This window comes from Hyla sarda, chromosome 11 (genome assembly GCF_029499605.1).
Source record: "Hyla sarda isolate aHylSar1 chromosome 11, aHylSar1.hap1, whole genome shotgun sequence".
Taxonomy (NCBI): Eukaryota; Metazoa; Chordata; class Amphibia; order Anura; family Hylidae; genus Hyla; species Hyla sarda.
Genome location: NC_079199.1, coordinates 4,375,212 through 4,401,589, shown reverse-complemented (window position 1 = coordinate 4,401,589; position 26,378 = coordinate 4,375,212). Strand labels below are relative to the sequence as shown.

General features: G+C 44.1%; 1 protein-coding gene across 4 annotated transcripts in view; it reads left to right on the top strand.

Annotated features, from left to right (window-relative positions):
* FOXN3 (forkhead box N3) overlaps positions 1 to 26,378 on the top strand; it is a 177,361-nt gene that overhangs the window by 14,318 nt on the left and 136,665 nt on the right. For 2 of the 4 annotated variants that reach the window (XM_056546145.1, XM_056546139.1), the window contains exons 2-4: positions 5,279 to 5,672; positions 11,399 to 11,580; positions 12,592 to 12,839. The gene's annotated coding sequence lies outside the window, so the exon portion shown is untranslated. The remainder of the gene's footprint in view (positions 1 to 5,278; positions 5,673 to 11,398; positions 11,581 to 12,591; positions 12,840 to 26,378) is intronic. The other 2 variants (XM_056546141.1, XM_056546140.1) reach the window with 2 other exon arrangements.

The window sequence follows — 26,378 nt, the reverse complement described above, 5'->3', positions numbered from 1 at the left end:
CAGTGGTCAGTGACTAGTCTGCAGTCTGTGTATACAGCACAGTGGTCAGTGACTAGTCTGCAGTCTGTGTATATACAGCACAATGGTCAGTGACTAGTCTGCAGTCTGTGTATACAGCACAGTGGTCAGTGACTAGTCTGCAGTCTGTGTATACAGCACAGTGGTCAGTGACTAGTCTGCAGTCTGTGTATACAGCACAGTGGTCAGTGACTAGTCTGCAGTCTGTGTATATACAGCACAATGTTCAGTGACTAGTCTGCAGTCTGTGTATACAGCACTGTGGTCAGTGACTAGTCTGCAGTCTGTGTATATACAGCACAATGGTCAGTGACTAGTCTGCAGTCTGGGCTCCAGGTTTGGACCCCACCAGGACATCTTCCGTAAGGAGCAATCAGTAACACCCATGTGTTCGGGCAGCACAGTAGTCAGTGACTAGCTCCGCCCATCAGTAACATCCATGTGTTCGGGCAGCACAGTGGTCAGTGACTAGCTCCGCCCATCAGTAACATACATACTTTGTGTATTATAGAGAAGCTTTACTGTGACAGTAATCTTGATGTAAAGATTTTTAGTGATCTTTTTGGGTACGTTCCTGCCTCCGCCTTCCCTCCCAGTAGAGGATTTGCATTTATATTACTTGTTTTCTCTTCTAGAAAATGTCGTCTGCTGTGACGGTGACCGTTCTGGGTGCCAGGTGACGTCTAACCACAGACATCTGTGACCCCCATCTGGCGGACACCTATGAATAATACCAGGTGTCCTTCATGCCGTCCTGCTCTTCTGTCTGAGGCCGAACCATCAGGACTCTGTAATACGGGTAAAGACCTTTGGAGTCTTCAGCCTGCGCCCAGCAGTGAGGACGCCATCACACAGCGGATGAAGTTCACTCTTCTGAATCTAGGAGGCAATGAAATATTTCTTCTCAATTGAAGAAGACCCAGAGACTACTTAATCCATCCGGTCGGGGGACCAGGATCTTGGGGAAGCTCCAGAAGCCACCTCTAGGGGCCATGGGGCCCCAAAGTGGACGAGTCTCTCCTCATATGAAGCTAAAGTAAGGCATCCTGAGAAGGCGCCGCTAACCAAAGCGGTTTTACTCCATGTTCCCGATTGTGAGGACTCACTTGGAATGAAGTTCTGCGTCTAAGGTTGATTTAGGATTTGCATAATTGTCTAAAAGGACCTTAGTCCCTGCTGTGCACAGGACGAACTTGCAGAACCCTATGGATTAAGGTGTAGAATTCATCTGAAGAAGATCTTACTCTGCCGCTGATACCTCAGCTTCTGATTCATTCAGATATTGGTTCCGGCCTCTCAGGATGATAGCCTAGCACAATTTTAATCCATCTTGTAGTGGATTTCTTGTGATGCTGCTCTGCAAGCAATGTAAGGTAGGCCTCTATCCTGCCAGAAGAAGGCCATTGTGGCTTAAACCTTGGATGCCTCCAAGTATAACTTAATATATATATATGTAGGGCCTTGCTGATAAAAGCAAATGCCCCCCTCAAAACCTTTAGGTTGGGGTAACCAAGCTCTAGGATCCAATCCTTTCTTGGCCAATCTAAGCCTCTAAATGGCCATGGACCTCAGAAAGCGATCAAAACCGTTTTTCTGTGGGACAAGGGACAAGTAGTCCAGCTTATGACTTCCCTCTCATTCCGCTAACACTTCCAAGTGTATTTCCTCCTATTATTCGGACCTCCCATTGGAGGCCATGCAATTTTTTTTCTGGGTACCTGGACAGAGTTTGTTCCAGATCCCTGGGTCCTGAATGTTATAGGATGGAGTACAGCATAGACTTTTTATTTCTTTTTCCCAGGGAAAGTTTATTTCCACGAAGTTACTTCTGTGAGAAGCATGTAGGTTTGTAGGCGTCTATCCTGGTATACAGAAGGAAAGGGGAGGGTCCTCTGGGCGTTTATTCGCCAGTTTTTTTCTTGTCCCAAAGTCTACCGATTCATAGCTGTAGTATTCCTCTATAAGAGGTTTGGATATTGTCCTGTTCTTGGACGATTGGCTCTTCATGATGCCCTCAGAGGAAATTCTTCATCTTCTCTTCTGCTAGCTCAGTCTTTCTCCAGCAATTTGGCTGGGTAATAAAGTGGCAGAAATCAGAGATCACCCTCCACACCAGGAAGTTTCTGGGCTTCATAGTAGATCTGCCAATATGACTCTTTCTCATTCTCCAGAAAGGAAGATGCGTTCCAGAGCAGCAGAGTTTCTCAGGTACCTCGTCAGGTAACCATCTGATGAAGATGTTTGGCCTAATGTCTGCGGCTGTGGACATAGTCCGTGGGCCTTGTGGCATATTCGCCCTCTTTTATGGAAGTTTAAAGTCGATGGAATCGCACTCCCAGAGGGCTAGAGATAAGTGCTCCCTGTCATCACAAAGTCTCCACTTCCTGAAGTGGTGGAAGCAGGTCTAAGATTGTGTGTCTTTGATCCAACCCATTTGGATCTTATTGACGACAGATACATCCCTTCTAGGCTGGGGTGCCCATCCACAAGAGGATCTTGGGGTCCTCTAGAGCTATGATGTCATCCTACCTGAGGAGCTCAGGGTAATCCGGATGGCTCTTTCATTTTCCCCCCCTTATCAGAAGAAGGCTGTAAGGGTTCACTCAGTCAACTCTGCGGTTTCTTTCATGAACAGACAGGGAGGCACCAGGTCTCATTTCTTACTCTCAGAAGTAGGTCTAATTCTGTCTTGGGCAGAGCAGAATCTTTTCTCACCTTGGCAGTCCACATTCAGGGGTCCTGAATGCAGCTGTGGATCATGGGTTCAGAGGTCTCAGTCCAAAGGGAATTGTCCCTGAGTCAGAAGGTCTTTCATCAGATTACTTTCCGGTGAGGTCGCCCAGACTTAGATCTTATGGCGACAAGATTCAATGCCAAAGTGATAACATTCTTCCCTGTTTGGGATGACAATCCTCTGGCACTAGACGCTCTGTACATGGAAGTTCAGGCTGGCCTACAACTTTTCCTTCCACTGCCATGATACCAAGGTATTGATGGAAATCCGACAGCACCATGCCTCAGTAGAGGTTTTGGTTTTCCCATTTCATGTAGATGAGCCGAGGGCACTATTGGAGACTTTCCCCAATGCAGAACCTGGTGTCCCGGGGCACTCAGCTCTGCCTGGATCCAACTCATTCTGACAGCCTGCAGATTGAGGAGTCCCTTCTAGACTCTAGAGGGCTATCAGCGGTGGTCTTAAGAACGATCTCACACTCTAGAGCTTCTTCCACAGTCAAGGCCTATGGAGTCAAGCTAACTTTTCTTCAGTGATGTTCGTCATGAAGTTCCTCAGGACCCTCCGCTGTCTGCTATTCTACAGTTTATGCAGGACGGACTGGATAAGGCCTCAGCCCTTTTCTACACTTAAAGGTGAAGATTTCAGCTCTTTCTGAAGCCTTCGGTAGATCGTTACTTTAAGACCCCCTGATTAAGAAGTTCCTTAAGGGAACCAGATGTTTCAAGCCTAGTTTCTCAAGACCTAGTCCGCAGTGGGATCTGTCAGCAGCGCTTAAGGGGGTGAGTGGTCCCCCCTCTGAGCCCCTGGAAGAGGTGGAGTTCAGGTTTATTCCTTGGAAAGTGACCTTCTTATTGGCGCTGACATTGGAGAACTACAATGCCAAGCTCTTAGGAAAACTACAGAACCTTTCAGCGTTTGAGCCATGTACTCTATTCCTTCCAGATAGAGTTCCATTATGCTTTTTACTCGCCTTTCTACCTAAGGTGCCTATAGTACATAATAGTCAGTAAGTTGTTACTTACCTGTTTGATGTCTTTCTCCATCTTCTCCAGGAGTAGGATCCCTCCATGCCCTGGATGTGCCCAGAGGTGAAGAATTATATTGAGCGATCCAGGGAGTTCAGAAGATCAGGGAATCTTCTAATATTTTTTCCTTGGCAGGAATAAGGAATGAAGGCCTCCAAGCCTTCCCTGAGTAGGTGGATTAAGGAGGCTATAAAGGAGTCATTTACTTCCAGGATCAGCCTCCTCCTGCCGCTGTCACTGCTCATTCCAGAGCAGTGTCTACTAGATGGGCCTGTCAGGCCCTTATTCCCTTGGAACAAGTTGTTCCGTAGCCTCCTGCACTCACACTCCACTTTGTGAGTCATTACAGGATTGACCTCAGGGGTTCGGAAGACACTGCCTTGTGCGGTCTGTTCTGAAATCCCTACCCAATAGGATTACTTCTTGCTAAGTCCCCACTTGTGCTGCTGGTTAGGACGTAAGGGAAGCGTTAATTTCTTAACGTAAATTTGTTTTCCCTTAGTCCTAACAGCAGCACACAAATTTCCCTCCCTTATGTTTAATTTTTTTACTTGTTATATAATGCACTGTTGTTGGGGCAGTGGCTGTTAGGACTAAGGGAAAACAAATTTACGTTAACAAATTAACGCATATAGGAGCATTAATATAGTAGTTATATTCTTGTATATAGGAGCAGTATTATAGTAGTTATATTCTTGTATATAGGAGGCAGTATTATAGTAGTTATATTCTTGTATATAGGAGGCAGTATTATAGTAGTTATATTCTTGTATATAGGAGGCAGTATTATAGTAGTTATATTCTTGTATATAGGAGGCAGTATTATAGTAGTTATATTCTTGTATATAGGAGCAGTATTATAGTAGTTATATTCTTGTATATAGGAGCAGTATTCTAGTAGTTATATTCTTGTATATAGGAGCAGTATTATAGTAGTTATATTATTGTATATAGGAGCAGTATTATAGTAGTTATATTCTTGTATATAGGAGCAGTATTATAGTAGTTATATTATTGTATATAGGAGCAGTATTATAGTAGTTATATTCTTGTATATAGGAAGCAGCATCATAGTAGTTATATTCTTGTATATAGGAGCAGTATTATAGTAGTTATATTCTTGTATATAGGAGGCAGTATTATAGTAATTATATTCTTGTATATAGGAGCAGTGTTATAGTAGTTATATTCTTGTATATAGTAGCAGTATTATAGTAGTTATCTTCTTGTATGTAGGAGCAGTATTATAGTAGTTATATTCTTGTATATAGGAGGCAGTATTATAGTAATTATATTCTTGTATATAGGAGCAGTATTATAGTAGTTATATTCTTGTATATAGGAGCAGTATTATAGTAGTTATATTCTTGTATATAGTAGCAGTATTATAGTAGTTATATTCTTGTATATAGGAAGCAGTATTATAGTAGTTATATTCTTGTATATAGTAGCAGTATTATAGTAAATATATGTAACCCTTTATTTCTTTCCTCTATAGAAAGCTGAACACATCACAAGATGATACAGATCTAGATCTTCTGACGCGTTGCTGTGTTCTCTGCGGTGATGATGATGGTCGCCCCTGTCTCTATTTTACACCTGTCTTCTTGTCAGCTGTCAGGCTCTCTCTCTCTGATGTACCGCCATATAGGGCACACAGGCCACGATTGCTAGCACATTTGAGGAAAGTGGCTCATTCATTGCTCCTCTTGGCCGGTCACAATCCATCATCCTCGGTCCGGCCCTTGTGGTCGTCTAAAAACCTTCAATTCAATTATCCCCCAGTCATTTACTGCACACATGCATTTGTCTAAATATAGAGCGCGGTTCTCATCTATAGAACACCGGGCGGCTCGGATACACTCTGCTCTCCTTAGATTCATCTTGACAAGGTCAGTTTATATGGATTCAGGGATCTTTTTTTTTCCATTTAGTCTTAAAGATTTCTTCCAGGACCCCCCTCCCCCTCTCTGCCTCCCATAGATCTGACCAAGCACAGGATTGTTACGGACTATACCTACAGGTTCTATTTTATTTGATGGGTTTATTTTATTATTTATTTATTTATCCTTATTTGCATTTTCAATATTTTAGTGTTTTCCAACCAGTATGTTACAACCAAACTACAACTCCCAGCATGCCCCGATCATGCTTTGGGAAATCCCACTGATGCATTCTATGCCCCATTCTTCGGCTTTCCGGATGTCGCATAACTACAACTCCCAGCATGCCCTGACAGCCTTCAGAGAATCTCATTGATGCATTCTATAGCCCATTCTATGGCTCTGCAGCTGTTGCAGAACTACAACTCCCAGCATGCTCTGACAACCTTCAGAGAATCTCATTGATGCATTCTATAGCCCATTCTATGGCTCTCCAGCTGTTGCAGAACTACAATTCCCAGCATGCCCTAGCAGCCTTCGGGGAATCCTACTGTAGCATTCTATACCCCATCCCATGACTCTCTACCTTTTGCAGAACTACAACTCCCAGCATGCCCTAAAGGATTTCAGTGAATCCCACTGATGAGTTCTATACTCCATCTCATGGCTCTCCATATTTTGCAAAACTACAAGTACCAGCATGCTCTGACAGTCCATGGCTGTATGTTGTAGTTTTGCTACAGTTGAATGGCCACAGGTTAAAGACTATTGATCTAGACCAGTGTTTCCCAACCAATGTGCCTCCAGCTGTTGCAAAACTACAACTCCCAGCATGCCCGGAGAGCCGTTGGCTGTCCGGGCATGCTGGGAGTTGTAGTTTTGCAACAGCTGGAGGCACCCTGGTCAGGAAAAACTGCTGTACTATAAGGACCGTCTCTACAAAGGGTAGTGTAGGCTGTCCGGGCTTGCTGAGAGTTGTAGTTTTGCAACAGCTGGAGGCACCCTAGTTGGGAAACACTGCTTTAATATAAAGACCCTCTCTAGATAAGGTAGTGTAGGCTGTCCGGGCATGCTGAGAGTTGTATTTTTGCAAAAGAAAAAAGAAGCCATACTTTTCACGCGTTTTTAATGCCTTTTTTGTCGTTTTTTTTACTTTGTGACACTTACAACTAGTTGTTTTCTGCTGTATTTAAATTCCTGTAGAGAAGGTGAAGAGAAATGCGTCAAAATAACAAATCAAAAACACTATACCCGGAGCATACAATGACAAACATGATAAAAACCACAGACAATGAAAAAAACACAGTCAAAAAATGTTGTGTGTGGTAAATTTAAGATTTTACATTCCGGCCAAATAAAGGAACCACTAATGAAATAGTCGACAGAAACGAACAAAAACCAAAAGAAAGGAGGGTGACAGACGCCCGATTCTGGCCCAACGCTGTGATTTTGGAGAAGCAGGTTAATCATGTATATTTAGGTGTCCCGGTTTCTCCGCCGCTCTCAGTTGTTGGGGGAGAAAAGGATCAGTAGATAAACTTCAGGGGGACAGAGAAGTCTGGAAAAGGAAAGGGAGGGGTATGAAAGGGACAGGCAAAAAGGTTTGGAGGAGGACAGAGAAGTTTGGAGGAAGATAGAGGAGTCTGGAGGAGGAGAGAAGGACAGAGGAGTCTGGAGGAGGAGAGAAGGACAGAGGAGTCTGAAGGAGGAGAGAAGGACAGAGGAGTCTGAAGGAGGAGAAAAGGACAGAGGAGTCTGGAGGAGGAGGACAGAGGAGTCTGGTGGAGGAGGAGGACAGAGGAGTCTGGAGGAGGAGGAGGACAGAGGATTCTGGAGGAGGAGGAGGACAGGAGGAGGAGGAGGACAGAGGAGTCTGGAGGAGGAGGAGGAGGACAGAGGAGTCTGGAGGAGGAGGACAGAGGGGTCTGGAGGAGGAGGAGAACAGAGGAGTCTGGGGGAGGAGGACAGAGGAGTCTGGAGGAGAAAAAGGACAGAGGAGTCTGGGGGAGGAGGATAGAGGAGTCTGGGGGAGGAGGACAGAGGAGTCTGGGGGAGGAGGACAGAGGAGTCTGGGGGAGGAGGACAGAGGAGTCTGGGGGAGGAGGACAGAGGAGTCTGGAGGAGGAGGACAGAGGAGTCTGGTGGAGGAGGACAGAGGAGTCTAGAGGAGGAGGAGGAGGACAGAGGAGTCTAGAGGAGGAGGACGACAGAGGAGTCTGGAGGAGGAGGAGGACAGAGGAGTCTGGAGGAGGACAGAGGATTCTGGAGGAGAAAAAGGACAGAGGAGTCTTGGGGAGGAGGACAGAGGAGTCTAGAGGAGGAGGAGGACAGAGGAGTCTGGAGGAGGAGACATAGGAGTCTGGAGGAGGAGGACAGAGGAGTCTGGAGGACAGAGGAGTCTGGAAGAGGAGTCTGGAGGAGGAGGACAGAGGAGTCTAGAGGAGGAGGAGACAGAGGAGTCTGGAGGAGGAGGAGGACAGAGGAGTCTGGAGGAGGAGGACAGAGGGGTCTGGAGGAGGAGACAGAGGAGTCTGGAGGAGGAGGACAGAGGAGTCTGGAGAAGGGAGGAGGAGTCTGGAGGAGGAGGACAGAGGAGTCTGGAGGAGGAGGACAGAGGGGTCTGGAGGAGGAGACAGAGGAGTCTGGAGGAGGAGGAGGACAGAGGAGTCTGGAGAAGGGAGGAGGAGGGAGGAGTCTGGAGGAGGAGACAGAGGAGTCTGGAGGAGGAGACAGAGGAGTCTGGAGGAGGAGGAGGACAGAGGAGTCTGGAGGAGCAGGAGGACAGAGGAGTCTGGAGGAGGAGGAGGACAGAGGAGTCTGGAGGAGGAGACAGAGGAGTCTGGAGAAGGGAGGAGTCTGGAGGAGGAGACAGAGGAGTCTGGAGAAGGGAGGAGTCTGGAGGATGAGACAGAGGAGTCTGGAGGAGGAGAAGGACAGAGGAGTCTGGAGGAGGAGGACAGAGGAGTCTGGAGGAGGAGGACAGAGGAGTCTGGAGAAGGGAGGAGTCTGGAGGAGGAGGGAGGAGTCTGGAGGAGGAGACAGTGGCGTCTGGAGGTGAATGCGCAGAGTTTGTATTGTGTAGCCATGTAGATACATATTGTAGATCTGCACAGGAGCTGTATACACAAGGCTCTTTATTTCTATTGGACATGGTGGATGTAGACGATAAGTCTTTGTTCACATGATGTTATTCCGCTCAGAAATTCAGTTGCAGCCGAATCCCATTGTTGTGACATTTGTCTGCGCTGGGAACATATCTGCAGCAGAAATCCTGATCCCGGCCTCCGCCAAACACATCGCCAAGTGTCTGCTCAGAAATCCACTTCCATCTATGGAGACCGTGTAAATGAGGCCAAATAGGGGAAGGGGCTTGTCTGCACTGACGGTTCTGCCTACAGGCAAAATAGGCATTGGCATAGAGCGCCCTCTTGATTGGGGCGCAGCTTCACCCGCTGCAAGAAAGTTAGCAGCCAGCCAGCATCTGAAGCACCCGCCGCTTATTTCAAGCACCCGCCCAGCCAGCACCATGGTTACCCCCCCCCCCCTTCCCTCCACTATAATAATCTGCATTCTTCTACCTGCTGGAGGAGCTCAGACCCCCCTCCGAGACGGACAGGTCAGGTCCGTCCAGTATCCTGACATCATGCGTCACCGCCATACATCCACCCCAACTCCTGCCCTGAACCATATACCAGTAGTAAGGAAATTACATGAGGAGGAGGTTTGTTACAGTGTGTCACCCCAGTAGTAAGGAGATTACATGAGGAGGAGGTTTGTTACAGTGTGTCACCCCAGTAGGAAGGAGATTACATGAGGAGAGGGTTTGTTACAATGTGCCACCCCAGTAGTAAGGAAATTACATGAGGAGGAGGTTTGTTACAGTGTGTCACCCCAGTAGTAAGGAGATTACATGATGAGGTGGTTTGTTACAGTGTGTCACCCCAGTAGTAAGGAGATTACACGAGGAGGAGGTTTGTTACAGTGTGTCACCACAGTAGTAAAGAAATGACATGAGGAGGAGGTTTGTTACAGTGTGTCACCCCAGTAGTAAGGGGATTATATGAGGAGGAGGTTTGTTACAGTGAGCCACCCCAGTGGTAAGGTGATTACATGAGGAGGAGGTTTGTTACAGTGTGCCACCCCAGTAGTAAGGAGATTACATGAGGAGGAGGTTTGTTACAGTGTGTAACCCCAGTAGTAAGAAGATTACATGGGGAGGAGGTTTGTTACAGTGTGTCACCCCAGTAGTAAGGAGATTACATGAGGAGGTTTGTTACAGTGTGTCACCCCAGTAGTAAGAAGATTACATGGGGAGGAGGTTTGTTTCAGTGTGTCACCCCAGTAGTAAGGAGATTACATGAGGAGGAGGTTTGTTACAGTGTGTCACCCCAGTAGTAAGGAGATAACATGAGGAGGAGGTTTGTTACAGTGTGTCACCCCAGTAGTAGGAAGATTACATGAGGAGGAGGTTTGTTACAGTGTGTCACCCCAGTAGTAAGGAGATTACATGAGGAGGAGGTTTGTTACAGTGTGTCACCCCAGTAGTAAGAACATTACATGAGGAGGAGGTTTGTTACAGTGTGTCACCCCAGTAGTAAGGAGATTACATCAGGATGAGGTTTGTTACAGTGTGTCACCCCAGTAGTAAGGAGATTACATGAGGAGGAGGTTTGTTACAGTGTGTCACCCCAGTAGTAAGGAGATTACATGTGGAGAGGGTTTGTTACAGTGTGTCACCCCAGTAGTAAGGAGATTACATGAGGAGGAGGTTTGTTACAGTGTGTCACCCCAGTAGTAAGGAGATTACATGAGGAGGAGGTTTGTTACAGTGTGTCACCCCAATAGTAAGGAGATTACATGAGGAGGAGGTTTGTTACAGTGTGTCACCCCAGTAGTAAGGGGATTACATGAGGAGGCGGTTACATTCCTTTCCCCTAGGCCCCTGCAGCAGCCCTGCCTGTCTGTATTGTTAGATACAGATGAGCACTGAGCAGCACAGGTGGAGGTAGATGGCGGCACAGGATCCTCCTCACACCTGGAAGAATTGTCTCTAATTAATCTGTGAGAAAACAATTATCGGAGGCCACTTGTGTGATACCTGAGCGTATCCCCCGGGGTCTCAGCTATTCTCTATAGTGATTAGAGATAATGCAGCTAAGCGGCCCCCGAGGTCCTGGGGATATGTGCGGTGTATCAGTCATGTGACCTCTCATTGATCGATGTATAGATCAGCCCTCCGCCCATCAGTGAGTGACATCTGTACAGGCGCCATATATTATGGGTACGGTGGGGTCCTGACAGCCTCTCTATTATATAAAGCTCTGCTACTTTCTTCAATATCTCTGCTTTCTGTCAGTGAATAGAAACCATTTTTCTTAACATTAAGAGGCATAAAACCTGTTCAGTCTTAATACTTGTCACAGCTGAGGATTTGTTACAGTGTATAAGTGCAGGCAGTCAGGGTTAGAGCAGTGTGCTCCAAACTGTGGACCTGCAGTTGTTGCAAAACTACATCTCCCAGCATGCCCGGACAGCCAAAGGCTGGGAGTTGTAGTTTTGCAGCTTCTGGAGGTCCACAGTTTGGAAGCTGAAGCTCTATGAGAAGTCCCTCAGCTGTGTGAGCAGGTACATAATGATAATAATTACAATTATTCTTTATTTATAAAGAGAGACACAATGAACTATAGAACAATCCCAGATATTCACAATATATTTTACGATTTTTTTCCCAATAGCTCTTAACTTACTCCAGAAAACAATTATCCCCAGAAGAGAAGCCTGGCACGTAAAAGGTTAATAACCCTTGACGTGGAGTGTGCAGGTCAGATGACCGGCTGTTTGCAGTGCTGCAGTGCTTCCAGTAGGGGGCGCAGACACCCTCCATCCCAGGACAAACTACTGAAACCTAACCTAGAAAGTAAGTAACTGGTCACAATGGAAACATGAAATACTTTCTATATCTATCTATCTGATATCTATCTATCATCTATCTATCTCATATCTATCTATCTCACATCTATCTATCTCCTATCTATCTCTTATTTATCTATCTATCTCATATCTATCTATCCCATATCTATCTATCTCCTATCTATCTATCATCTATCTCTTATTTATCTATCTATCTCATATCTATCTATCTCATATCTATCTATCATCTATCTCTTATTTATCTATCTATCTCATATCTATCTATCTATCTCCTCTCTATCTATCTCATATCTATCTATCTATCTCATATCTATCTATCTCATATCTATCTATCTATCTCATATCTATCTCCTCTCTATCTATCTCATATCTATCTATCTATCTCATATCATCTATCTCATATCTATCTATATATCTCTTTCATATCTATCTATCTCATATCTATCTATCATCTATCTTATCTATCTATCTCATATCTATCTATCTATCTATCTCATATCTATCTATCTATCTATCTATCTCATATCTATCTATCTATCTATCTATCTCATATCTATCTATCTCATATCTATCTATCTATCTATCTATCTATCTCATATCTATCTATCTCATATCTATCTATCTATCTATCTAAGATGTTTTATAAAATAGCATATTTATTAAGACTTCTCCTCTAATCCTCTTGGCAATATATTATTTTGGACCTTTTGATTTCCTTTTCCCACCAATACTAAGTTGCCATTTCTTTGTATCCCGCACAGACACAGCCTCTGATTGGCTGCTGGAGGCTGAGGGTCACGTCGCCCCCTCTGATCCCTCTCGCACTTTTCTTACTCTCTTTTTCACATTAATCCTGACACCTCTCAATAATTCGCCATAACCCGCAGGAGATGCCCCCATTACGGATCCGATATTTATAGGCGCCCCTCATGAAGTGACAGCGGGGGCCGTCTAATAATAGTCATGTGTAATATCGATTTTATTGTCGCCAACTCAGTGTTTTGCAGAGAGAGCTGAAGGCCGGGCTGGAGAGACGAGCTGACGGGCAGTAGGACCCAGGAGGCGTCAGCTGTGAGTTCGCTCATAACAGTGACAACACTGAGCTGTTTCAGAGAGTATGGGCTGGTTATGGCTGCATTCTGTCTGCAGAGATCCTTCACAATAAACAGGATGGCCCGGATAAGCCTGGGAATATAAGCCGAGCCCTCCAGCAGCGGGACCCCTCCATACATCCAGGATTACAAGGTAAGGACGTGGCTGGTGGCCCCCCGCCTGCCCACAGACATTCCCTTACTGTATCCTCCCAGCCTGGTGACATTGTATCACTGTATACAGGCAGCCTGGAAACACTCCGTCTCTCTATATAAGGACACAACGTATCCACCTAAGACTTTCCATTGTATCACTTTACAAACCGATACAATGTATCACTCCTAGACCATCTAACACAGTGGTCTCCAAACTGTGGATGTCCAGATGTTGCAAAACTACAACTCCCAGCATGCCCGGACAGCCAACGGCTGTCCGGGCATGCTGGGGGTTGTAGTTTTGCAACATCTGGACATCCACAGTTTGGAGACCACCGCCGTAACATTAGCCATAGTTATGTATATACAAGTCTATATAAGGATACAATCTATCGCTTGTTTACAAAACACTGTATAACAGCCTTTCTAGTGATACAATGTATCAACCATAAACAACAATACACTGGAGGTAAACACATAAATCAGATGTGCCACTTGCAGAGTTTATATGTGTGTGAGTGCATATATATATATATATATATATATATATATATAATGTGTCCGTGTGCCTGCAGAGCTTTTACAACCTTCTCCTCCCGTGTCCTTGATATCCTCGTACGCCTCTTTATTACTGCATTGGGGTTTTGTTTTTGTTTTTTCTTGTGTTTTTTTTTTTTTTTTTTTACTTTGTTGCAGATAAAGTTTTGCAAAAAGAAAACATTCACCGTCGGGAAAACAAGATGGCAGTCGGTACGTGTCAGCAGCCGTCTGCTTCCTGTTGACAATCACTTTGAGACTTTTCATGCAGCAACAAGCTGGAGACAGTATTGTCTGCGGCGCTTACTTTGTGTTTTTTCGGGGGTCTGTTCTAGACCTGAAACTTCCCTTCTATAATCTGGTAAAGGGGAGAGGATATATACATATATATTTTTTATTTCATTTATATATATATATATATATATATATATATATATATATATATATATATACGTGGGGTGTATCGTATATACACACATATATATATATATATAAATATGTATATATTTTTTTAATTTTTATATATATATATATATATATATGGGGTGGATCATATATACACATGTATATACATATATATATTTTTATTTGATTTATTTTTATTTATTTATTTATATATATATATATATATATATATATATATATATATATATATATATATATATATATACACGTGGGGTGGATCATATATACACATATATATTTTTTTATTTGATATATATATATATATATATATATATATATATATACGTGGGGTGTATGGTGTGTACCGCTGCGGCGTCACCATGTGTCCCCTATGAGACCCGTTCTGTAAATCTTGCTGGGGTTTTGCAGATCAATACCCCTGATGCATGGCGGCCGCACGTCACATGACCGACCGTCCTGCATAGGAATCTGCCGTTGCGGCGGATGACACTTGTGGTACAGTTACGGGTAAAAGATTCCTATGTAACTAGTTTGATACTGTCACTGTGAGGGGCGTGGCAAAACCTGATATACTGATATGAAATCCGTATCTGCGGCCGCCTTCCCCTATGCGTGCGGTGATGATACGCCAGAGCGGTTACCGACACCTTTCACCGCCCGCGTCCGGATTCATACCTAAGCAGCACAATTGGCGTCTTGGTTCCCATGCATCGAGGGGGGACGGTCTAATTAAATGGAGCGTTGTTATTTTAGCAGCCGGTGACGTCGATAGGAGCTAAGATTGCTCTGCACATCACGGGAGCAGCTGAAGAGCCGGCTCTATAAATGGCCGATGTGAACGCGCTCCGGGGGAGAAGCTAAATTAGCAGCAGTCACTTTTTTCTTAAGGTGCAAGTGGGCGCGTGCGTGAGTCTATGTGGAGCGGCGCTGTTTCCCTCTGACCACGCTGAACGTGCGCATTCTATTCCTGGGATATCCAGATAGGGGTCCTGTGTGATCTGTGGGGGCTCCGGGGGTTACAGTCACGAGGATTTCATTTCAGGGCTGGTGACGTAAAGTTCTATTTACAGACGGAAATACATGTAGAAACTTCAAATCCTTCAATGCAAGGTCTTGTATATACTGCTATATATAGCCTTCGGCTGTCTGGGCATGCTGGGAGTTGTAGGTTTGCAACAGCTGGAGGCACACTGGTTGGGAAACACTGGTGTGTGTGTGTGTGTATATATATATATATATATATATATATATATATATATATATATATATGTAACACATTGACAACTCCCACCAGTTCTTATTTCCCCCAATACAGTGTTTTGAAAACAGTGTGCCTCCAGCTGTTGCAAAACTACAACACCCATCATTCTGGATGGACAGCTGGAGCCGCATTGGTTAGAAAACACTGCGCTACAGTTTTGTCTTCTACAAAATCAATAGAGGCTGTCCGGGCATGCTGGGAGTTGTAGTTTTGAAACAGCTGGAGACTCACTGTTGGAAAACACTGCGCTACAGTTGTGTCTTCTTGGGAATCAATAGGGGCTGTCCGAGCATGCTTGGAGTTGTAGTTTTGCCACAGCTGGAGACGCCCTGGTTGGGAAACACTGGTGTAGAGATATATACATATATACACACTGTATTTACAGCTCTCTTTATTTGTACACACAGTATATACCGCCATATATATATATATGTTGTATATACCGCCAGGTGCTGATGCGCGCAGCCTTGTGCTTCTATTGGGAACAATTGCAGTGTAGAGATGAGGATGATGACACTTTCTTCATATTTTCTTGGTCATCGAGATCCGTTCTGGGTTTTCCCTTAAATCCCCCAGTAAAGCTAAAAGTATAAACCCCCATCTGCCAACTGTGCCACAACCGCGCCGTGTGGAGCTGGCCGGGGTCCAATGACCTGGATCCTAATCGTATATGGATCACATTTCTCTGCTGATGGGTTTTGGCTGTCAGAAGGAGCTGTGAATTGTCTTAAAGGGTTACTCCACTACCCAGCGTCCGGAACATTATGTTCCGGACCCTGTGCGGGCTTCCGTGCTCACGCCCGCCCCTCATGACGCCCCGCCCCCTAAATGAAAGTCTATGGGAAGAGGGCACGTCGTCCGTCACGCCCCCTCCCATAGACTTGCATTGAGGGGGCGGGGCGTGATGTCACCAGGGGGCGTGTGTGAACACAGAAATGCACACACAGCGTTCAGAACTCATTTTTCCGGATGCTGGGTAGCGGAGTAACCCTTTAAAAGAAATGTAGTGTTTGTGCATCTTAAAGGGGCACTCCGACAAATAATAATGCTGCATTTCTAATCTGTTTCCCCCTGTTCTAAAATAACCAAAAATCCATTTGTTTGGTGGCTCTATACCTCTCTTTATAGGTCAGATAATCACTTTGCTTACTGGTTGATCAGTTGCTCAGTACTACAATTCCCAGAATGCATTGCTTTCCCTCAGCCCTCTATCACAGTCCTCCCATCCTGTCTACTCCCATCCCACCGCACTCCTGATGACCGTTTCAAGCCCAGAGCTGCTGCAGAACATCTCATATCACAGTGCACTATTACACAATTAGTGAGGTTACAGCACCTGCTGTAGTCATTCACTGTCTGCTCCTCTGCCTGTGGCATTGTTCAGCACAGGGCACCATGCTGTATCAACACCTTATTGTTCCCCTAATTGTCCTTATATGTATATCTGTATATAACAGGGAGATGATGATGATGTAGCTGTAGGGGCCGCTCAGAGGTAATGACATCACTCAGTCGGAGGGGCTAGAGCTCAGAGACAAGGGCCAGCCATGCCTCCTGAGATGGCAGAGGATGGTGGCACAAAGGAAGGAGATGGGGAGCTGCTGCAACAACACCACACAGACTTTGAGAGGACCATATAACTTCCTGTCAGGAGAAAGGAAGGAGCTGGGGAGCTGCTGAGACAACACCATACTGAAAAGAGAGGACTACACAACTTCCCTTTAGGGGTAAATTACACAAAATCACACTGGAACCAGTACAATTTTGTGATATATCCTGGGTTATCCAGGAAAAAACTTTTTTTTATATATCAACCGGCTCCAGAAAGTTAAACAGATTTGTAAATTACTTCTATTAAAAATCTTAATCATTTCAGTACTTATGAGCTTCTGAAGTTAAGGTTGTTCTTTTCTGTCTAAATCCTCTCTGATGACACGTGTCTCGGGAACCGCCCAGTTTAGAAGCAAATCTCCATAGCAAACCTCTTCTAAACTGGGCGGTTCCTGAGACATGTGTCATCAGAGAGGATTTAGACAGAAAAGAACAACCTTAACTTCAGAAGCTCAAAAGTACTGAAAGGATTAAGATTTTTTAATAGAAGTAATTTACAAATCTGTTTAACTTTCTGGAGCCAGTTGATATATAAAAAAAAGTTTTTTCCTGGAATACCCCTTTAAGCTTAGAGTACAGCAGATATGATCACACATGATAGGCCTAGATACATGGATCAGCAGATAATATCACTAATGCTAGGATTAGATACAGCAGCTCAGAAGGCTGCATTGCACGTGCTAGGATTAGATACACAGCTCAACAGACAGAAAAACACATGATAGGATTAGATACAGTGTCACCTATTACAAGATTAGATACATGACTGAGTAGACATTATCACACATGATAGGATTAGATACAGAGGCTCAGCAGACAGTATCACACGAGGATTAGATACACAGCTCAGCAGACAGTATCACACATCATAGGATTAGATACAGGTGCTCAGCAGACAGTATTACACATCATAGGATTAGATACAGGGGCTCAGCAGACAGTATCACACGAGAGGATTAGATACACAGCTCAGCAGACAGTATCACATATGATAGGATTAGATAAATAGCTCAGCAGACAGTATCGCACATGAGAGGTTTAGATACACAGCTCAGCAGACAGTATCACACATGATGGGATTAGATACACAGCTCAGCAGACAGTATCACATGATAGGATTAGATACACAGCTCAGCAGACAGTATCACATATGATAGGATTAGATAAATAGCTCAGCAGACAGTATCGCACATGAGAGGTTTAGATACACAGCTCAGCAGACAGTATCACACATGATGGGATTAGATACTCAGCTCAGCAGACAGTATCACACATGATGGGATTAGATACACAGCTCAGCAGACAGTATCACATGATAGGATTAGATACACAGCTCAGCAGACAGTATCACACATGAGAGGTTTAGATACACAGCTCAGCAGACAGTATCACACATGAGAGGTTTAGATACACAGCTCAGCAGACAGTATCACATATGATAGGATTAGATACACAGCTCAGCAGAAAGTGTCACACATGAGAGGTTTAGATACAGTGTCTCAGCAGTGATACATTCCAGTGACATCGGATACAATGGTTATGAGGCGGCCCTGGGGGCTCCGCTGTCTGTAAACAATTTCCTCATTGGCTGCAAAATTTAGACACAGGAAGTGGCTGCTTCTAAACCTGAGAAGTGGGGACTTGTCGTCATGGAAACAAGGAGCTGCCTGCGTCTAACGCTCTTTAACTCTTCCTGGACCGGAGCGCTGGCTGTCACTCCGGGGGGCAAACAGTATATAACACAGTCATGTGCCGGGATATTACAGCCGCCCACAATAGGGGACTACATGCGATATATATATATATATATATACAATGAAGGCGACGTTTCTGTGGCCATTTTCAAAGAGTGTGAGGCCACAGACACGTCGCCTGTATTTTCTGGAATAAATCACTTTTTTGCACTTTGAATTGGTGTTCTGCAGTCGCCTTCATTGTATATACAGCCATTGGATCCAGGACCGGGATCCCTGAGACTTCCTGCACCAATCTACTGCTTTGCTGACTTGGGAGCGCTGCTCTACATTTTGTTATTTATATATATATATATATATATATATATATATATATATATATATATATATATATATATATGATAGATATGAGGTAGATAAATATGAGATGTTATATCCTGTATTATACTCCAGAGCTGCACTCACTATTCTGCTGGTGAGGTCACTGTATACATACATTACATTACTTATCCTGTACTGATCCTGAGTTATATCCTGTATTATACCCCAGAGCTGTACTCACTATTCTGCTGGTGGGGTCACTGTGTACATACATTACATTACTTATCCTGTACTGATCCTGAGTTATATCCTGTATTATACTCCAGAGCTGTACTCACTATTCTGCTGGTGAGGTCACTGTGTACATACATTACATTACTTATCCTGTACTGATCCTGAGTTATATCCTGTATTATACTCCAGAGCTGTACTCACTTTTCTGCTGGTGAGGTCACTGTGTACATACATTACATTACTTATCCTGTACTGATCCTGAGTTATATCCTGTATTATACTCCACAGCTGCACTCACTATTCTGCTGGTGAGATCACTGTGTACATACATTACATTACTTATCCTGTACTGATCCTGAGTTATATCCTGTATTATACTCCAGAGCTGTACTCACTATTCTGCTGGTGAGGTCACTGTGTACATACATTACATTACTTATCCTGTACTGATCCTGAGTTATATCCTGTGTTGTACTCCAGAGCTGTACTCACTATTCTGCTGGTGAGATCACTGTATACATACATTACATTACTTATCCTGTACTGATCCTGAGTTATATCCTGTATTATACTCCAGAGCTGTACTCACTATTCTGCTGGTGAGGTCACTGTTTCCCTCCTGTCTCCCCGGTGATCATTAGACATAACATTCGGTGATGACCTCTCACGTTCCTTTATGATTGTTATTGTTCTTGTGGTATCTGGGATTTGACCTTGACTGAACCCATAATTCCTGATATTGTCGTCATCTTACAAAAATGAAAAGTGCATCGATAAGAAGTGAAGAAGTGATGTGCTGCTCGAGTCCCCTCCAGTAAGCAGATCGCCCTTATCTATGCTGCCCCCTATTGTCTTCTGCTGTGCTGAGCCTTTGGCCTGGTCACCTTTGGCCTATGTGTCTGTTGGGGGTTGTTGTCTGTGCTCCACATTGATACATGAATGTTGGAAGTTGTAGTGTTTTCTAGATATTTATGAATTTACAGCAAGCTCGTACAGCCTCTAGTAATTCCCTAGAAGACACAACTGTAGCATTGTTTTTCCAACCAGTGCTGGTCCAGCTGGTCCAAAACTACAACTCCCAGCATGCCCGGGCAGCCTCTAGTGATTTTCTAGAAGACACAACTGTAGCACAGTGTTTTCCAACAGTGTGTCTCCAGCTGTTTCAAAACTATAACTCCTACCATGCCCGGACAGCCTCTATTGATTCTATAGAAGACACAACTGTAGCGCAGTGTTTTCCAACCAATGCCGCTACAGCTGTTCCAAAACTACAACGACCAGCATACCACGGTCCGGGAATGGTGGGCGTTGTAGTTTTGCAACAGCTGGAGGCACACTGCTTTCTAAACACTGTATTAAGGGAAATAATAACTGGTGGGAGTTGTAATTTACACATAATTGTAGTTGGTGAAGGTGGTGAATGTTCATTCTCTGATGGAGTCAGGTGGGATAGTGGGAGTTGTAGTCTTTATGCTGTGTTCATACAAGAAGTAGTGGAATCATTGAGGATGGCTGGAGTTGTAGTCTGTGTTTTGGATCCATAAATGTTATTCTATCTAGAATATAGTGGGAGTTGTAGTCTGCTCACTATATTCATCCATTGAGTCAGTGAGGATGATGAGGGTTGTAGTGGTCTTATTCCTGGTTCTCTTTATTCCTTTCTTCATAAGGATTTCCTTTCAAGGTTTCCCCCCCAAAGAGATTTTTATAAAGCGGAAATTGTCCCTGCCGGTGAGGGGAGAGCGCGGTGATCCTCGCGCCTCTGACCGGAAACAGACTCAAACGTCTGGACTTTTATCTGCACTGATACATTGTAGCAAACCCTCCACAGTTATATAAAGGTTGCGGGAAGGAAAAAAAAAGACAAATCTCTGAGCAGGAATCCGAGAGTCAAGAAACAAGCCCCAACCTGCGCCAAAATCCTTCACACCGACACCAGGGCCGAGGCCGCTCTCAAAAATGCTCACACTGCGCCGTATAGCAGAGCTGAGAATTAAAGGAGCACTCCAGGGTTTAGTTTTCTTTTGTGCATATCCTGCACATTCACCTTCATCAGTACTGCAGCATCATCTCTTACTATACAGCACAGCTGCATCCATGTGTTTCATTACTGAAACTGGGTCACGTGCTCACCAGTCTGAGCCAAAGGAAATCACAGTGTTTACTGTTAAGGTGGTCAGTCCTGGGTCAGCTGACTTCCTAGGTCACTCATGCTAGCTCCCAGACCTCTCCCCTCCAGCTCTATCTGTATACTGCTGCTGCTTTCTCTATGAGATCAGTATATATAGCAGTTATACACCTCCCCTCTAGCTTTATCTGTATACTGCTGCTATCTCTATGGGATCAGTATATATAGTAGTTATACACCTCCCCTCCAGCTCTATCTGTATACTGCTGCTATCTCTATGGGAACAGATTATATAGTTGTTATACACCTCCCCTCCAGCTCTATCTGTATACTGCTGCGATCTCTATGGGATCAGTATATATAGTAGTTATACACCCCCCTCCAGTTCTACCTGTATACTGCTGCTATCTCTATGGGAACAGGATATATATAGATTTTGTATATACCCCTCTGAGGTTGTGTTGACATTTTGCAGGTTTGTTTTTTTGCTGCTTTCTGATTTTCCCAAAACCACTGCAAAAGTCGTATCATTTTACCACAATTGTTCAGATAACAATAAAAAACAAACTGTCACTGCAGTAAAAATATGTGAACGATGCAGTAAAAATATGTGAACGATGCAGTAAATGCGACGTCTGAACTCGGCCTAAAGAGTTGAAATACACATTAAACAGCTCAGTTTTAATTATAGGTCAAATAACTTTTTCTTTGTTATAATTTCTCTCTAAATAAATGTTCTCTGAATAAAAAAATACAACACACGATGTGAACCGACCCCAACAGACTTCATCTGGGTGACCTCCGGGACCGGCAGCCTAGTTGGATGACCAGATGCAGTGATCAGGCGCCACACCCTCTCCCTGCAGAGGATTCATGGGAAATTATTTCTGATGTGAAATAGAATCAGTATGGCTGGAAAACCCTATCCCTGCCACATCAACCAAAACTGGTAAGCACAAGGCATACACAATAAGCTTAGATACATTGGCTCAATAGATGATATCACACGTAAGCTTAGATACATTGGCTCAATAGATGATATCACACGTAAGCTTAGATACATTGGCTCAATAGATGATATCACACGTAAGCTTAGATACATTGGCTCAGTAGATGATATCACACGTAAGCTTAGATACTGAGGCTCAATAGATGATATCACATGTAAGCTTAGATACTGAGGCTCAATAGGTGATATCACATGTAAGCTTAGATACATTGGCTCAATAGATGATATCACACGTAAGCTTAGATACATTGGCTCAATAGATGATATCATATGTAAGCTTAGATACTGAGGCTTAATAGGTGATATCACATGTAAGCTTAGATACTGAGGCTCAATAGATGATATCACACGTAAGCTTAGATACTGAGGCTCAATAGATGATATCACATGTAAGCTTAGATACTGAGGCTTAATAGATGATATCACATGTAAGCTTAGATACATTGGCTCAATAGATGATATCACACATAAGCTTAGCTACACTGGCTCAGTAGATGATATCACATGTAAGCTTAGATACTGAGGCTCAATAGATGATATCACACGTAAGCTTAGATACTGAGGCTTAATAGATGATATCACATGTAAGCTTAGATACTGAGGCTCAATAGATGATATCACACGTAAGCTTAGATACTGAGGCTCAATAGATGATATCACATGTAAGCTTAGATACTGAGGCTTAATAGATGATATCACATGTAAGCTTAGATACATTGGCTCAATAGATGATATCACACGTAAGCTTAGATACATTGGCTCAATAGATGATATCACACGTAAGCTTAGCTACACTGGCTCAGTAGATGATATCACACGTAAGCTTAGCTACACTGGCTCAGTAGATGATATCACATGTAAGCTTAGATACACTGGCTCAGTAGATGATATCACATGTAAGCTTAGATACTGAGGCTCAATAGATGATATCACACGTAAGCTTAGCTACACTGGCTCAGTAGATGATATCACACGTAAGCTTAGCTACACTGGCTCAGTAGATGATATCACATGTAAGCTTAGATACACTGGCTCAATAGATGATATCACATGTAAGCTTAGATACTGAGGCTCAGTAGATGATATCACATGTAAGCTTAGATACACTGGCTCAGTAGATGATATCACATGTAAGCTTAGATACACTGGCTCAGTAGATGATATCACATGTAAGCTTAGATACTGAGGCTCAATAGATGATATCACATGTAAGCTTAGATACACTGGCTCAGTAGATGATATCACATGTAGGCTTAGATACACTGGCTCAGTAGATGATATCACACGTAAGCTTAGATACTGAGGCTCTGTTTATCTCAGTACTTTGTGCATGTTTCACGCCCCGTATAGACCTGGGAGCATCGGAGTGTTTCCTTATTACTTTATCCCGGTGGACGCCGCGTTGTCATCGCTGTCCTGTCTGACCAAAGTTCTTATTCCCTGATCTGTACAGCAGATAATGGTAACATGGCGGCAGCGAGGGCGGAGGTATTTACAGCACAATATAGTAGTACAATATAATGGACATGTTTGGGGCCTATTAACCCTGTATGAGACGGTGGAGCAGGAGAGATGGAGGGTCCGTCCATCCCTTCTATGTTCTGCAGCGCTGGCACCGGGAATTAATAGCAGAGCTGATTAAGCGCATTCAGCGCCAATTGTGTAGAGTGACAAAGAAAATAGTTACACAGCTCTATTGTGTCACCATGACGCTTAACCCCATGGCTGCCAGAACACCTGGTCTGCTGATCTCTAGTGATGGATAGGCTGTATTCTCAGTGATGTCACCGCTGATCTCTAGTGATGGATAGGATGTATTCTCAGTGATGTCACCGCTGATCTCTAGGGATGGATAGGCTGTATTCTCAGTGATGTCACCGCTGATCTCTAGTGATGGATAGGCTGTATTCTCAGTGATGTCACTGCTGATCTCTAGTGATGGATAGGCTGTATTCTCAGTGATGTCACCGCTGATCTCTAGTGATGTATAGGCTGTATTCTCAGTGATGTCACCGCTGATCTCTAGTGATGGATAGGATGTATTCTCAGTGATGTCACTGCTGATCTCTAGTGATGGATAGGCTGTATTCTCAGTGATGTCACTGCTGATCTCTAGTGATGGATAGGCTGTATTCTCAGTGATGTCACCGCTGATCTCTAGTGATGGATAGGCTGTATTCTCAGTGATGTCACCGCTGATCTCTAGTGATGGATAGGCTGTATTCTCAGTGATGTCACCGCTGATCTCTAGTGATGGATAGGCTGTATTCTCAGTGATGTCACCGCTGATCTCTAGTGATGGATAGAATGTATTCTCAGTGATGTCACCGCTGATCTCTAGTGAATGGATAGGCTGTATTCTCAGTGATGTCACCGCTGATCTCTAGTGATGGATAGGCTGTATTCTCAGTGATGTCACCGCTGATCTCTAGTGATGGATAGGATGTATTCTCAGTGATGTCACCGCTGATCTCTAGTGATGGATAGGCTGTATTCTCAGTGATATCACCGCTGATCTCTAGTGATGGATAGGCTGTATTCTCAGTGATGTCACCGCTGATCTCTAGTGATGGATAGGCTGTATTCTCAGTGATGTCACCGCTGATCTCTAGTGAATGGATAGGCTGTATTCTCAGTGATGTCACCGCTGATCTCTAGTGATGGATAGGCTGTATTCTCAGTGATGTCACCGCTGATCTCTAGTGATGGATAGGCTGTATTCTCAGTGATGTCACCGCTGATCTCTAGTGATGGATAGGCTGTATTCTCAGTGATGTCACTGCTGATCTCTAGTGATGGATAGGCTGTATTCTCAGTGATGTCACCGCTGATCTCTAGTGATGGATAGGCTGTATTCTCAGTGATGTCACCGCTGATCTCTAGTGATGGATAGGCTGTATTCCCAGTGATGTCACCGCTGATCTCTAGTGATGGATAGGCTGTATTCTCAGTGATATCACCGCTGATCTCTAGTGATGGATAGTCTGTATTCTCAGTGATGTCACCGCTGATCTCTAGTGATGGATAGGCTGTATTCTCAGTGATGTCACCGCTGATCTCTAGTGAATGGATAGGCTGTATTCTCAGTGATGTCACCGCTGATCTCTAGTGATGGATAGGCTGTATTCTCAGTGATGTCACCGCTGATCTCTAGTGATGGATAGGCTGTATTCTCAGTGATGTCACCGCTGATCTCTAGTGATGGATAGGCTGTATTCTCAGTGATGTCACCGCTGATCTCTAGTGTTGCAGTCTAATTGATTCTTTCCTTGTCTCTATTTTTCATCCTGTCTATGACTCTTGACCTCTGGTGTCCCCCCCGGTTTGTGGCCGCTCGTGCCGTGTCCTCCTGGGCATTAGTCGGGTTATTGATTAATACATCACAGAGATGAAGCTCGGTCACTATCCCAGTCAATTATAGGGATCTCTGATGACCTGTAGGTGTCTGATCCATCTATTGTCTTTATGGGGGGGATCAGTATTCTGGATGGCTTATCCCATATTTAATCTTTCCCTGTAGAATATAAGAAAACTTTATTAATCCATCAATGAATATTGAGTAATTACTCATCATGATATGCGCTGGCCCTTTAAGAAATGCCTTAATACTTCTGTATCGGGGTCTCAGCCGCTCCTTATGTGCATTATATTAGGATTTCTTCCAGGATCTGGATCAGAACAATGGCCATATGGTTTGGCAGTGACGGTGAGAGATGGGATGTATCTATAGTAGTGTCTCAGGTGATGCAGGGACAGCAATGACTCCGTCCTCTCTCCTGACTATAAACTCCAGTTGTTAGGAGAAGCTTGTCTGTTGCCTGGCAACCCTGGCAGGGAGAAATAGATTTCCCTTCGCCACTGCTGGAAGGATTCGCTGCAGCCGGGGATTCGTGGTGACTTTGCTGGTAATAGCAGATTACATTACTACATGTTCCCTATCCTGTAATATCTAAGAGATGACAGGGACTAGTCAGGGACTCATATGAAGTATTAGTCGCCCCCACAGCTGGAGAGATACAGAAATGGAGATTACACAAGACTAGGAAGAAGGGGTTTAAATGCAATTATACGGTTTATATAACAATCCAAAGAACAATCATAATTATATTATTGCCTGTAATGTGTTTTTCTGTCTGTCCACCATGCCTTGCACTGCAGCACAGTTTTAATCTTTCAGGCTTCATGTAAACTGGGGCGACTCCTATGGGTGCTCTGCAATGACGCCCATTACTGGTTGGTACCTAATATTGTCACCAGTACAAAGTAGTAATGTAGCCATAGAAATAAGTGTTATATCTCAGCCCCCAGGCTGGATA